Source organism: Rattus norvegicus, chromosome 15 (genome assembly GCF_021556685.1).
Source record: "Rattus norvegicus strain SHRSP/BbbUtx chromosome 15, alternate assembly SHRSP_T2T, whole genome shotgun sequence".
NCBI classification, from domain to species: domain Eukaryota; kingdom Metazoa; phylum Chordata; class Mammalia; order Rodentia; family Muridae; genus Rattus; species Rattus norvegicus.
In genome coordinates, this window is record NC_141548.1 from 40,493,888 (window position 1) to 40,506,653 (window position 12,766).

The 12,766-nt window shown below is 43.3% G+C and overlaps 1 pseudogene; it reads right to left on the minus strand.

Annotated features, from left to right (window-relative positions):
- Window positions 1-10,409: 10,409 nt before the first annotated feature.
- On the minus strand, window positions 10,410-10,534 carry LOC120097246 (small nucleolar RNA SNORA17; annotated as a pseudogene).
- Between the last annotated feature and the right edge of the window lie 2,232 nt (window positions 10,535-12,766).

Sequence of the window (12,766 nt, forward strand, 5' to 3'; positions counted from 1 at the left end):
GTTCGGCTTATGACAGGTACAGAACACTAACCGGTCTCAACAGAAGCTACCCCAATCTTTGTCCCCATTCCTGCCACGAGTCTAAAAACCCTAAGCAGGGTAGTTGGATTGTGCCTCTCTTGGGAACCCCTCTCAGGAGTTTCTCTCCCTTCCCTTAATCCCTCACTTCCCTAATGGCCCAGCATTCCTTTCCTCCGAGTAAACCCAAGCTTTTCTGTATTTTTAATCTTCATGAAATCTATGGTCTCAGGTTTTTAGTGATTGTTGATCTTCTAACCACATCCATCTGGGTCTAGAAAGATTCCCTGGATCTCAGAACTGCATCAGTGGAGAGGGCCAGGGCTGTCACCTCTTCAAATGACTATTAACACTCCTTCAGGCTGTTTGGTTTTGTTTTTTTCATTCCAGATAAGCGCCCCTGCTAAGAAATTTACAAGAAACAACCCAAGTCCTTCTGACTCACTCTTTTTAGGTAACCCAGCATGAACCTTGCTCATAACACTGAATTCTGTCTTTAGAAAGTTTCGTGTCCATCATTTTCCTGAACAGGTTATGTATGGCCTCAAACTCAGTCTCATGCCCCAGCCCCATATAGCCATTCCTGTATACACATGTCTAATTCTCAGCTGCAGCAGCAGTCCTGTATTCTCTGTTCAGAGTGGTCCCCAGGAATGGCCCCTTCTACACCCCATATTTGCCTTTCTTCACTCTTGCACCTCCTGGCCAGCTTTGAGGTCGCTAAGGGTGGGCCCAGCACACTGGTTACAGGTGAAGCATTGTTTTGTGGTTCTGCTGGTCCAGGCAGTTAAAACTCCTCACCATAGATGATCTCAGGCTACCAGTGTGGCCTCTCTCACACAGAACTTCAAGAGGTAAATACAACTGAAAATCACACTGCACAGAGAATTCAGAGGGATTGGACTCCAATTCCCACCCACCCCAACTGGGTCTGCTTCTCGGGTGTTAAGAAAAGAAGGACAAGAAGGCCAATGACATTTCCAAACCAAACAATGACATGCTGGTGAGACAAAGTCAGTCCCCTGCTTAGTATTGGTCAATGTCATCAATCTGTAGCATGGCTGCCCCTCCTTGGTGACTCTGGGCTGTCAAGCAAGCCTGTTTGTCTCACTCCTCAACATAGCAAGTTTTGATGATAAGAACAAAGAGGCACACAGCATGGTGGCAGTCAGGGTGAGAAACCACACCCCCTTCTCCCCCAACCCTTGGTACAACCTGTCATTTCCCAGAGTTCCCTGTAACAACAAAGGAACAGGTCCCCTGGTATGACCCTTTAATGGCAGGCTGCTGTGTTTCCTTCCTGAATGATGCTCTCTCCTAAATGATCCTCCTCCCTTTCATCTATTTGCCCACTGGTCCTATGCAGTCTGCCTGCATCTCTGCAAACCTTGTACCTTCAGCATCCTTGCTCAGGAGGAAGACTGTTCTTGCCTCCTGCCTTGGCGACACACCTCCTGCTCCTGCTGCTGTCACTCATATTGGTAGCCCGCTCTGAGCAGACTTGTTCTTTGGAGGCCTGCTCTTGCTTGACATCCCACTGCCCCAAGAGCTCAAAGCTACAACACCCACCTGCAGCCTGTCCCCACTGGCATCCAGCCACTGCCGAGAACCCAGAGCTTCGATATCGTCATTTGAGTTGTTACTCCTGCACGAACGAAGCCCTCCTTGTTGGCTCACCCCTCCTTGTCTGTCTACCTCATTCTTTTTTTTTTTTTTTTGGTTCTTTTTTTCGGAGCTGGGGACCGAACCCAGGGCCTTGTGCTTGCTAGGCAAGCACTCTACCACTGAGCTAAATCCCCAACCCCTTCATTCTTTAATGAGGCATCCTGCACAACTTTGTTCTAGAAACCCGACTGTGGTGATGCAGGAATAAAGACACACATTCAGAAAAGCTGGGATTAGAGGAGCATGCTCACTCTGATGGAGGATGCCCACTGAGCAATCAGGAACTCAGCTATTATGTACAGCACAAGGCGGAGTTACGGGTCTCAGCCGCAGGTCTCTGTGAGTGAGCAGTGTAGGGCTGCACACATCCCAGAGGAAGGAGCTGTTGTCAGCACTGCACACTGGCCTTAGCTAAAGGTCAAGCTTCCCTCAACTCTAGCACTGGGCACATGCCAGTTCTCCTCACAACTTATGACAAGTTTCCAGCTAGGTCACCTCATTTGGTCCTCACAGACACTACTCACAAAGCTGAAGCCCATGGACCACAGGTGGCCCCAAGGACTTTCCAAGTGGGAAACCCTGGGCATGGATCTATCCAGTAATGTTAAGGAAGACATTGCTGACAAAATCATGTTTTTCTTCTTCACTCATAATTCCTGTTTCATTATCTGTTAAAAGCTAGTAGTAGATTGTCTTTTGTCAGTTGTATACTGACTAATAACTCATGCCTATAACAGTTCAAGGGAACCATTTCCTTACGGCTCTAGGGAACGGGTTTTAACGTTTCATCTTACAGGCACACTTTACGGTAGGGAAGCCTGTGACACTCTTGGAACACACCCTTGACGCCCGCCTGTACCTGCTGTTTTCCTGTGTGTTGCAGGCAGAGCCTTCTTTTTATAATCTACCTCACCAGCCAATTTATGGTGATGGCATAGATATATAATATGCTTATGTGAAGCCAAGGATCTCAAGAAAATTTGCTAAGAGGGAAATACTTTTATCCCTAATTTTTTTTAAAAAATGCTTTTCCCCCTTTTTTCATTTGAATAATTGGAAGACTCAAGGCCTGGAAATACTGCAGCTGCCTTAGAATCATGGGAAAAGTCAAAAGGAGCGAAGCTAAGGCAAGGCCCTACCATCATTGAGCTGCTAAACCAACCCTAGGAAGGTATTTTAGAGTAAGGAATGATTTTTCTGTCTTACATCTTGGAGAATATATTGTCACGAAAGGGAAGGCGTGATCAGGAGGCTCCGTAGTGACAGGAGTTTGCAGTGGGGACCCCTCACCTGCTTCCTGGTGATGCTGGGATCAGATAAGAAAGGAAATAGAGCCAAGCTTTAAAGAATTAAGCTTCCTACCCACAGGAGAATTCACTACTTGAATGGGTCCGCAACTGTCCAAAATGGAGATGCTAGATGGGGAACAAGTGTTCAAACACACGAGCCCCCAAATCTACTGTGCTCTCTAGGAAAGAAGGGCACACATTTCTCCTATTATAATCACTTGTTGTGGGAATTAAAGAACAGATGAAGTCTCTTACCAAACTCGGGTCTATAAGGAATTCCTTAGTGGGTAAGTAGACGTGTTGGGCACCACAGCACTCACAAGTGGCCTCCTGCTCTAGTCTTTGCCATTCCCCAAATTGGGAAAAGGTGAAAGAGACAAGGCAGGACAAATCTCCAATTTAAATAAAAGCCCAGAGGCTGCCCATTTTACATTTGGTTCGAATGCCATAGGCCATACATAGCAGCAAGGGAGACTGGAAGGTGTAATTTGGATCTGGAGATCATTTGTTTAACTAAACCCAAACTGCTTTGTGACGGGAAGGAAGCAAGAATGGACTTGAGAGACATCTCATTTGAAAGCATAGTTGGTATTTCTTGAGATTAGATACACATTTCCTTAAGATGAGCCCAGTCTTGAAAGAGTAGAGCTGATAATGTGAGGGTCTCACAGGCACGAATTTGACATAATCTTGGCCTTACTGACCCATTACTGTTATCAGTGATTCCATGGCACATAAATGAATGGGCCTCTGAATTCAGGACGGTTATCAGGAGGATAAAGCAGAGCCTACTCTGAGAGGTCAGGGGCCTCCAGTAGCAGCACAGAGACTAAGAAGTAGACCCAGCATTTGCTAATGCTTTCAAACTCTGTGAAACCGGGATGATATCAAAGAAATCCTGGCAAAAGACATCACCACAAGAGAAAAGTGAGCTTCCTAGATTAAAAACTGCTGCCTATGGGTGTAAGCAAGCTCATGAGAAACATAGACAACCGCCAAGTATCCTGACTCGCTGACATCCAGAGTCAATAGCCATCTACCTGTGGCTTGTGAAAAGCGCAAAAATAAATAGGAGAAATTGGCAGGTCTCTTCACTAGGGTTTCCACTGCTGTGAAGAGACACCAGGACCACAGCAACTCTTATAAAGAAAACAATGAATTGGAGCTGGCTTACAGTTCAGAGGTTTAGTCCATTATCATCATAATGGGAAGCATGGTGGCATGCAGGTAGTCATGGTGCTAGAGAAGGAGCTGAGAGTTCTACATCCAGACCCACAGTCAGCAGGAAGAGACTGAAACACTAGGCCTGGCAAGAGCATCTGAGACCTCAAAGCCTAGTGACATAGTTCCCCCACAAGGCCATACCTCCTCATAGTGCCACTTCCTGTGGGGCCCATTTTCTTTCAAAGCACACAGCCAATAAATCAGATGACAGTGGCAGCTGAATTTAAATTCCATGCTCCTAGATGCAAGAAGCCACAAGCACACCAGGGACAGCTTGGAGAGAACTGATAAGGTGGAGCAAATGATGCCGCCCGTATTGATACAGATTGGTGGTCCCTGGTGGGACTACAAGTGTCCTCTATCCAAGTGTTAATAACTGTATAATGAAGGCTACAATCTTGTCAATAGCAAGCCTCACTTAGTATGTTTTTACACCTGAAGGAGCTGAACACTGAGTAGGTTCCTCTCCTTGAGCAAATATGTTTCTAAGAGTCTTTTGCAAGCTATAAAGAACGTGTAGAAGCCACCGAGAGGGAGGCATGCACACCCTATGCATGATAATATGCACTACTGCGGTCCAGGAGCCCTGAGCAGTGTCCTCCAATAGCATGGCCTCTGTGAGGTACCTTACAATGGTGCTTTCTAATTTTGTCAAAGACCTTCTCTGCATGTAATGAAATGGTCGTGTGGTTTTCTCTTTCATTCTGGCTATGTAAAGATTATTGACTTATGTATGTTGAACCATCCTAGCATCTCTGGGATGAAGTTTACTTAAGTATGGTGGATGACTTTTTGGATGTGTTCTTAGATTTCGTTTGCAAGTATTTCATTGAGAATGTTTCATATATGCTCATGTCTTAAGGATTCTATTGCTGTGAAGAGACATCATGACCATGGCAACTCTTATAAATGAAGATATTTAACTGGAGCTGGCTTATAGGTAAGAGGTTTAATTCATTGTCATCACGGCAGGAAGCAGATACTGGAGAAAGAGCCAAGAAATCTACATCCGGATTTGCAGTCAGAAGGAGGAGGGAATGAGCAATTGGCCCTGGCTTGATCTTCTGGAACCTCAAAGCAAACCCTAGTGACACACTTCCTCCAATCAAGACACACCTACTCTAACAAGGCCACACACCCTAATCCTTTCAAATAGTGTCAATCTGTATGCGTTTATAGTGGCCATTTTCATTCAAACCAACACAGTTCACAAGGGAAATTGTTCTGTAATTTTTGGGGCCTGGGGGGAGATGGTCAGGTCTTTGTGTGGTTTAGGCATCAGGGGAATGCTAACTTTATAAGAATTGGGTGTCCTTTAGTTTCTATGTTGTGGAATAATTTGAAGAGTATTGGTGTTCATTCTTTGACGGTCTAGAAGAATTCTGCATTCTGCATTGAATTCATCTGACCCTGGACTTTTTTTTTTTTTTTTTGGTTGGGAGATGTTTCATTAATGATTCTTTTTTATTAGGAGTAATGGGTCTAGTTAAATTGTTTATCAGATCTTGATTTAACTTTTGTATGTATGTATGTGTATGTATACATACATATAAAGAAATTTGTCTATTTCATTTAGATTTTCCACCAGTTTGATGGAATACAGATTTTTAAAGCATATGCTTATAATTCTCTGACTTTCCTTACTATCTGTTGCTATACCCCCTTTACATTTCCATTTTTTTATTAACTTGTATCTTTTTTTTCTATCTTTAGTTAATTTGGCTAAAAATTAAAAAGCCAACTCTTTATTTCATTGATTCTTTGTATTTTTATTATTGTTGTTTCTATTTTATTAATTTCAGGCTCAAATTTGGTTATTTCTTGGCATCTACTTGTTTGGGGTGTTATTTTTTCTTGCTGATCTAGGTCTTTCAATTATACTAGTAAGTTTATAGCCTACTGCTATTCATTTTAATGTTAATGTGTGGTGTGTTATGAACTTGCTTCCTAGGATCACCTTCATTTTGTTCCATAGCTTGATTATGTTGTTTTCATGTTCATTGAATTCTAAAAAGTTTTATATTTCCTTATCAAATTCTATCTTGATCTATTTTCATTCAGTAGTGAGTTGTTCTGTTTTCATGAGTTCATATACTCTCTGCTATTGTTGATATGAAGCTTTAATCCATGTTCATCAGATAGAATGCAAGGTGTTACTTCAATTTTCTTGGACCTGTTGAGAGATCCTTTGTGTCTGAGTATTTGCTCAATTTTGGAGAATGTTCCATGGGCTACTGAGAAGAAGGTGTATTCTTTTTCTTCTAATTAGATATATTTCTTTACTTACATTTCAAATATTATTTCCTTTCCCGGCTTCCTGTTCACAAGCCCCCCCCCCATCCCCTCCCCCTCCCCCATATGAGTATTCCCCCATACATCCCCCTTACAGCACCCCCATGTCCCCCTACACTGGGGGTCCAACCTTGGCAGGACCAAGGGCTTCCCCTTCCACTGGTGCCCCAACAAGGCTATTCTCTGCTACATATGCAGTTGGAGCCCTGGGTCAGTATAGACTTTCAGTAGTGGTTTAGTCCCTGGAAGCTCTGGTTGGTTAGCATTGTTGTTCTTATGGGGTTGCAAGCTCCTTCAACTCTTTCACTACTTTCTCTAATTCCCCCCAAGGGGGTCCTTTTCTCAGTTCAGTGGTTTGCTGCTAGCATTGACCTCTGTATTGGACATGCTCTGGATGTGTCTCTCAGGAGAGATCTATATCTGGTCCCTTTCAGCATGCACTTTTTAGCTTCATCAATCTTATCTAGTTTTGGTGGCTGTATATATATGGGCCACATGTGGGGCAGGTTCCTTCAGTTGCTGCTCTAAATTTTGCTTCCATATTCCCTCCTATGGATATTTTTCCCCTTTTAAGACGGAGTGGGAGCATCCGCATTTTGGCCATCCTTCTTCTTGAGCTTCCTGTGGTCTGTGGATTGCATCTTGGGTTGTTCCAGCTATTGGGCTAATATCCACTTATCAATGAGTGCATACCAAGTGAGTTTTTCTGTGATTAGGTTACCTCACTCAGGATATTTTCTAGTTCATTCCATTTGACTATGAATTTCATGAAGTCATTGTTTTTGATAGCTGAGTAGTATTCCATTGTGTAGATGTACCACATTTTTTGAACCCATTCCTCTGTTGAAGGGCATCTGGGTTCTTTCCAGCTTCTGGCTATTATAAATAAGGTTCTATGAACATAGTGGAGCATGTATCTTTGTTGTATGTTGGAACATCTTTTGAGTATATGCCCAGGAGAGGTATAGCTGGGTCCTAGAAGGTGTATTCTTTAGTTTTTTGGTGGAATGTTTTATAAATATCTACTATGTCAACTTTATTTATGACATTATTCAACTCCAGAATTTCTCTGTTTTGTTTGTGTCTGGGTGACCTGTCTACTGGCAAGAGTGGAGTATTGAAGTCTCACATTATGAGATTCAGTATGTGACATAAGCTGAAATACTGTTTCTTTTATGAATTTAGGTGCCCTTCTGTTTGGTGCATAAACATTTAGCATTATAATAGTCTCTTGGAGAGTTTTTTTTTCCTTTCATAAATATATAGTGTCTTCTGATTGGTTTTTGTTTGAAGTCTATTTTGTCAGATATTAAAAAAGATACACTAACTTTCTTCTTAAGCCCATTTGCTTGGAATATTGCAATCTTTTTACCTCAAATTATGTCTATCTTGATATTAAGGTATGTTTCTCAGATTCAGCAGAAGAATAGATCCTGTTTTCAAATCTAACCTATGAGTTTGTATCTTTTTATTGGGACATTGAGACCATTGAAATTGGAAGTTACCAATGAGCCACGTCTATTGATTCCTGTTATTGTTTTAGTTCACTGGTCTTAGATTGTTTGTTATTTATGTTTTCTTGGGTATAGTTAACCTCTTTGCACTATTTTTTTCTTCTAATTTAGTCTGCAGAGCTTGATTTGTAGAGAGATACTACTTCAATTTGGTTTTATCATGGAATGTTTTTCTCAATCTATGGTGATTAAGAATTTTGTTGGTTGCCTAGGAAGCGCAAGGCCCTGGGTTCGGTCCCCAGCTCCGAAAAAAAGAACCAAAAAAAAAAAAAAGAATTTTGTTGGATACATAGTAGTCTGAGCTCACATCTGTGGTCTCTTAGAGTCTGCAGAACATCTGTCCGGGCCCTACTGACTTTTAGAATTTTCATTAAAAAGAAAGATTTTATTCTAATAGATTTGTCTTTATACATTATTTGGTCTTTTTTTCCTTGAAGCTTTCAGTACTCTTTCTTTGTTCATGTGGTGTTTTGATTATGTGTCATGGAGAACTTCTTTTCTGATCCTGTCTATTTGATGTTCTGTATGTTTCTTATACTTTAATAGGCATCACCTTCTTTGGGTTAGGGAAAGTTTTTCTATGATTTTCTTAAAAATATTTTCTGTGCCTTTGACCTTTGTTTCTTCTTCTTCCTCTATTCCTATTAGTCTTAGATTGGTCTTTTCATGGTATCCCAGATTTCCTGGGTGTTCTGTACCTGGAGATATACAGATATAGATATTTAACATTAACATTTTCTTTGAGGTATCAATTTATCTACCTTATCTGATTTAGGGTTATTATTGCTGTGATGAAATATCATAACCAAAGAAAATTGGGATGAAAAGGTTTGTTTGGCTTATAATTTCATACCACTGTTCATCATTGGAGGAAGTCAGGACAAAAACCTCAAACAGGACAGGAACCTGGAGGCAGGAACTGAGATTCTGCCAGGGCCTGACAATTACAGAGGCGGATGCTCACAGCCAATCTTTGGACTAAGAACAGGGTTCCCAATGGAGGAGTTAGAGAAAGGACTGAGGTAACTGAGGGGTTTTGCAACAATAATATCAACCAACCAGACACCCCATGGCTCCAGCCACATATGTAGCAAAGGATGGGCCTTGTTGGACATCAGTGGGAGGAGAGTCACTTGGTCCTGTGAAGGCTTGATGCCCCAGTGTAGGGGAATGTCAGGGCAGAGGGGCAGGAGGGAGTGGGTGGGTGGTGGGTGAGCACCCTCATGGAGGCAGGGGGTGGGGGATGGGATACGGGGTTTCTGGATGGGAAACCAGAAAAGAGAATAACATTTGAAATGTAAATAAAGAAAATATCTAATAAAAGAAAAGAAAAAAAGGCCTACAGGCTTGCTTATACCATGATATTATGGAAGCATTTTTTTCTATTTATTGGTTCTTTGTGAATTTTGCATCCTGCACCCAATCTCACTCTTCCTCCCCTCCCCTTATACCTACTCTCCACCCTAACAACCTTCCTCCAAATAGTGAAAAAAAAATCCCATTGTGGAAGCTATAGTATGTCACTGGGTGTCTCTCACTTCTTTGCTTGCAAATACTTGTTGCAATGGCTCGTGGGTTTGGTATGCAGCCTCTGACTTCTGCTACTCCATCAATACTGGAACCTCACTGGGACTCCTCTTGGATACCCTATTATTACTCTGTGTCTTGGAGATCCTGCAGTTTTGGGTCTGTAGCACCAGCCATTTCATGTACTCCATCGCTGGGGTAGATGTTGGAATCTGGGTCTGAGAGGTATATGAGTTGGTCAGACTCTGGGCTTCCTGCGTTCATGCCCTCAGGACTAGCTCACCAGCAACCCTTTCAACTAGGGCCACAAGCAAGCCTGTTGCAGGGCCTACTTTCTCCAAAGTGTTACAACGGGTTAAGAACAGGGCCAGTTCTCCCACTCTCATGACCCCAGAATCAGCTCTCCTGCCTGCCATAGATGGCAAAAGACAAGTGTAGAGAGGAGGGTGGAGAGGAGGGTATCACTCCCTTCTCCATGCTACTGCCCAGGAGACAAGAGGCAGGGCAGGTCACACTCACGCCATTAGGGCCTGCTCATGTGCAACCCCCACATCCAGGGCCAGCTCTACTCTGCTGCCCAGCTGAGGTTCAAGAGCCTGCTCTCCCAAGTGCTGTAGCTGATGAGGGCAGGAACGGCTCTTCTCCTCTCATGACCCAGAGTTAGCTCTCCCACCTGCAGTAGGAGGCAAGGGGCAAGTGTCAGGGGAGGACATCTCTCTTTTGCCCATGCTGCCATATGGCAGACAAGTGGCAGGCCCATCTCTCTCATACTCATGCCTCTGGCTTGCTCCCTGTCCCGGGAGCCCATCTAGGTTTTCCTGATGCAGGACTGATCTCTGGCACTGGTCTAGTGGTCATCACAGGCTTGCTTTCTTCAGGGAATGTTAGACTACTGATCACTCAGATGGTCAAACGTCAGAATACAGAGTGTAGACATAGCCTCTTTCTTCCCTGCCACCCACTGACACACACAGCAGCCATACCTGTGATGCCTCTAGGAGCAGGGGACACATTTTCATAGTTGAGGTTCCTCCTCTCAGATGACTTCAGCTTATGTGGGTTGACATAAAACCAGTTAGCATGTACCTTGTCTTCAATGCCTTAGATGCTCTCTTCCATGTCTTATACTATTTTGGTGACGATCTATGTCTGAGGTTTTGTTTGACTCCTTAAAGTTTTCATCTCCAGTTGTATCTGTGTTTGGGTTTTCTTTGGTGATTTTATCTCTATGTCCACTCTGTTAACTGTTGCCATTACTTTATCCCACTGTTTGTATTTTCACAGACTTTGTTAAGGTATTTATTCACATTCTGTCAAAGTCCTTGAAAATATTAACAGTTGCTGTTTTGAAGTCCTTGTCTTGTGCTTCAGTTACATGGCACTTCTAAGGGTCATTGGGCTCTGGTATATTGTCTGACTATCCATGTTAGTGCCTTTGCACTGCTGTCCAAGCGTATGATGTTAGGTGTTGACATCTGTCGTGTCTTTGTTGGGTAGGCATTCCCTTTCTTGGTTTCTGTTGGATTCACTGGAACTTAGGAATGTGTGGTGGCTGTGGGCTGCGTGGTAGAGAATGCTTCTTCAGGTTTGTGAATGGAAGAGGGGAAGAGAGATAGGCTAGGAGAAAAGGCTGAGAGAGGCTTCAGGAAAGAGCTAAGGAGATCCTGTCCACACCAAGAGGTGGGGCCCTCAAGGAATGGGAGGTGTGGTGGGAAGAGGGGATCCCGCAAATAATATTTGTCGTAAAGTAAATAGTAATCTAGAGAGATGGGAATTAAAGGCTAGAGCAAACTTGTGTCTGTACCAAGAGTTGGAGTCTCCCGTGAATGGAACTGAGGTGGAAGATGGGTACCTGCAAAAAGGTTGTTGCAAGAGGCATTACTTCCTAAAGTGTCAATCAGCTTGAGTTGCCAAGAATCCCCCAGTTTGAGCATTGGAAGTTCCAATAAATTAATAATTGATCATAATTGCAACTAGAGAAATGCACAGAACAAGAGAACACAGAATCATTGTCCCACTAGCCCTCCTGTAACTCCATCTCCAAAGGATCCAACACCCTCTCCTGGCCTCCTTAGGCATCAGCATACATGAGCGTACACTCACACAGACATGCACGAAAAGAAATAAGTCTTCTTTAATTGAACATAGTAATCACATATGAAGTAAAAAAAAAAAGGCTTCATGGGATACTTTGATTTTTAACTATTTTTGTGAGCAATTCACTAAGAGCTAAATCCAGTTTTTAAAAGGTGGGTTCTCACTGTAGAGACCAGCATGGCCTCAAACTCACTGCATAGCACAGTCCAGCCTTGAACCCACAATCTTACTTCAGCCTCAAGAGTGCTTTGAGTATAAATACAACTTTTGTTTTGTTGGTTTTGGTTTCGGTTTTATGGAGACAGGGTTTCTCTGTGTATCCTTAACTCAAACTCACAGAGATCAACCTGCCTCTACTTCCTGAGTGTTGAGATTAAAGGTGTGCGGGGGTTGGGGATTTAGCTCAGTGGTAGAGCGCTTGCCTAGCAAGGGCAAGGCCCTGGGTTTGGTCCCCAGCTCCAAAAAAAGAAAAAAAAAGAGATTAAAGGTGTGCACCACCACTGCCTGCTTTAAGTACAACATTTTAAGATCACTAAAAAGTTGTCCGACAAATAAGAGCCACAATCAGTAAGAGAAGATTGGTAATAAATTATAGATAGATAGATAGATAGATAGATAGATAGATAGATAGATAGACTGACTGACTATATTTTAAAGCTTCCCAAAAGCAACAAAAGTAATCAATAGGTCCACACCTCTGTCTCCTGCGCAGGATACGTGTCGACCCGGAGATCCCCATAATAGATCTCCGTAATAAACCTCGCCTTTGTTTATTACATCCAAAATGGTCTCTCTGTGTCTGGGGTCTGCGATTTCCCGCGACTTTAGAAAGGGTCTCTCTTCAGGGATCTTTCATTTGGGGGCTCGTCCGGGATCGGTGTTTCCTGGGGCGCACCATCCTGAGACTCGAGCCAGGTTCTTTCATTTGGGGGCTCATCCGGGATCTTCACGACCACCCCAGACTCCGAAGACCCCTTGGAGGCTAAAAGACCTACAGGTGATACAGAAAAAAATCTGCTCAGAGCTGGCAGCAGCCTATGCCCTGGGGACCCCCAAGACATCTCATCAGTTCCAGGTCGGAGAGTCGGCTACATACGATGGCACCAAACCCAGATACTCGAGCCTCACTGGAAAGGACCA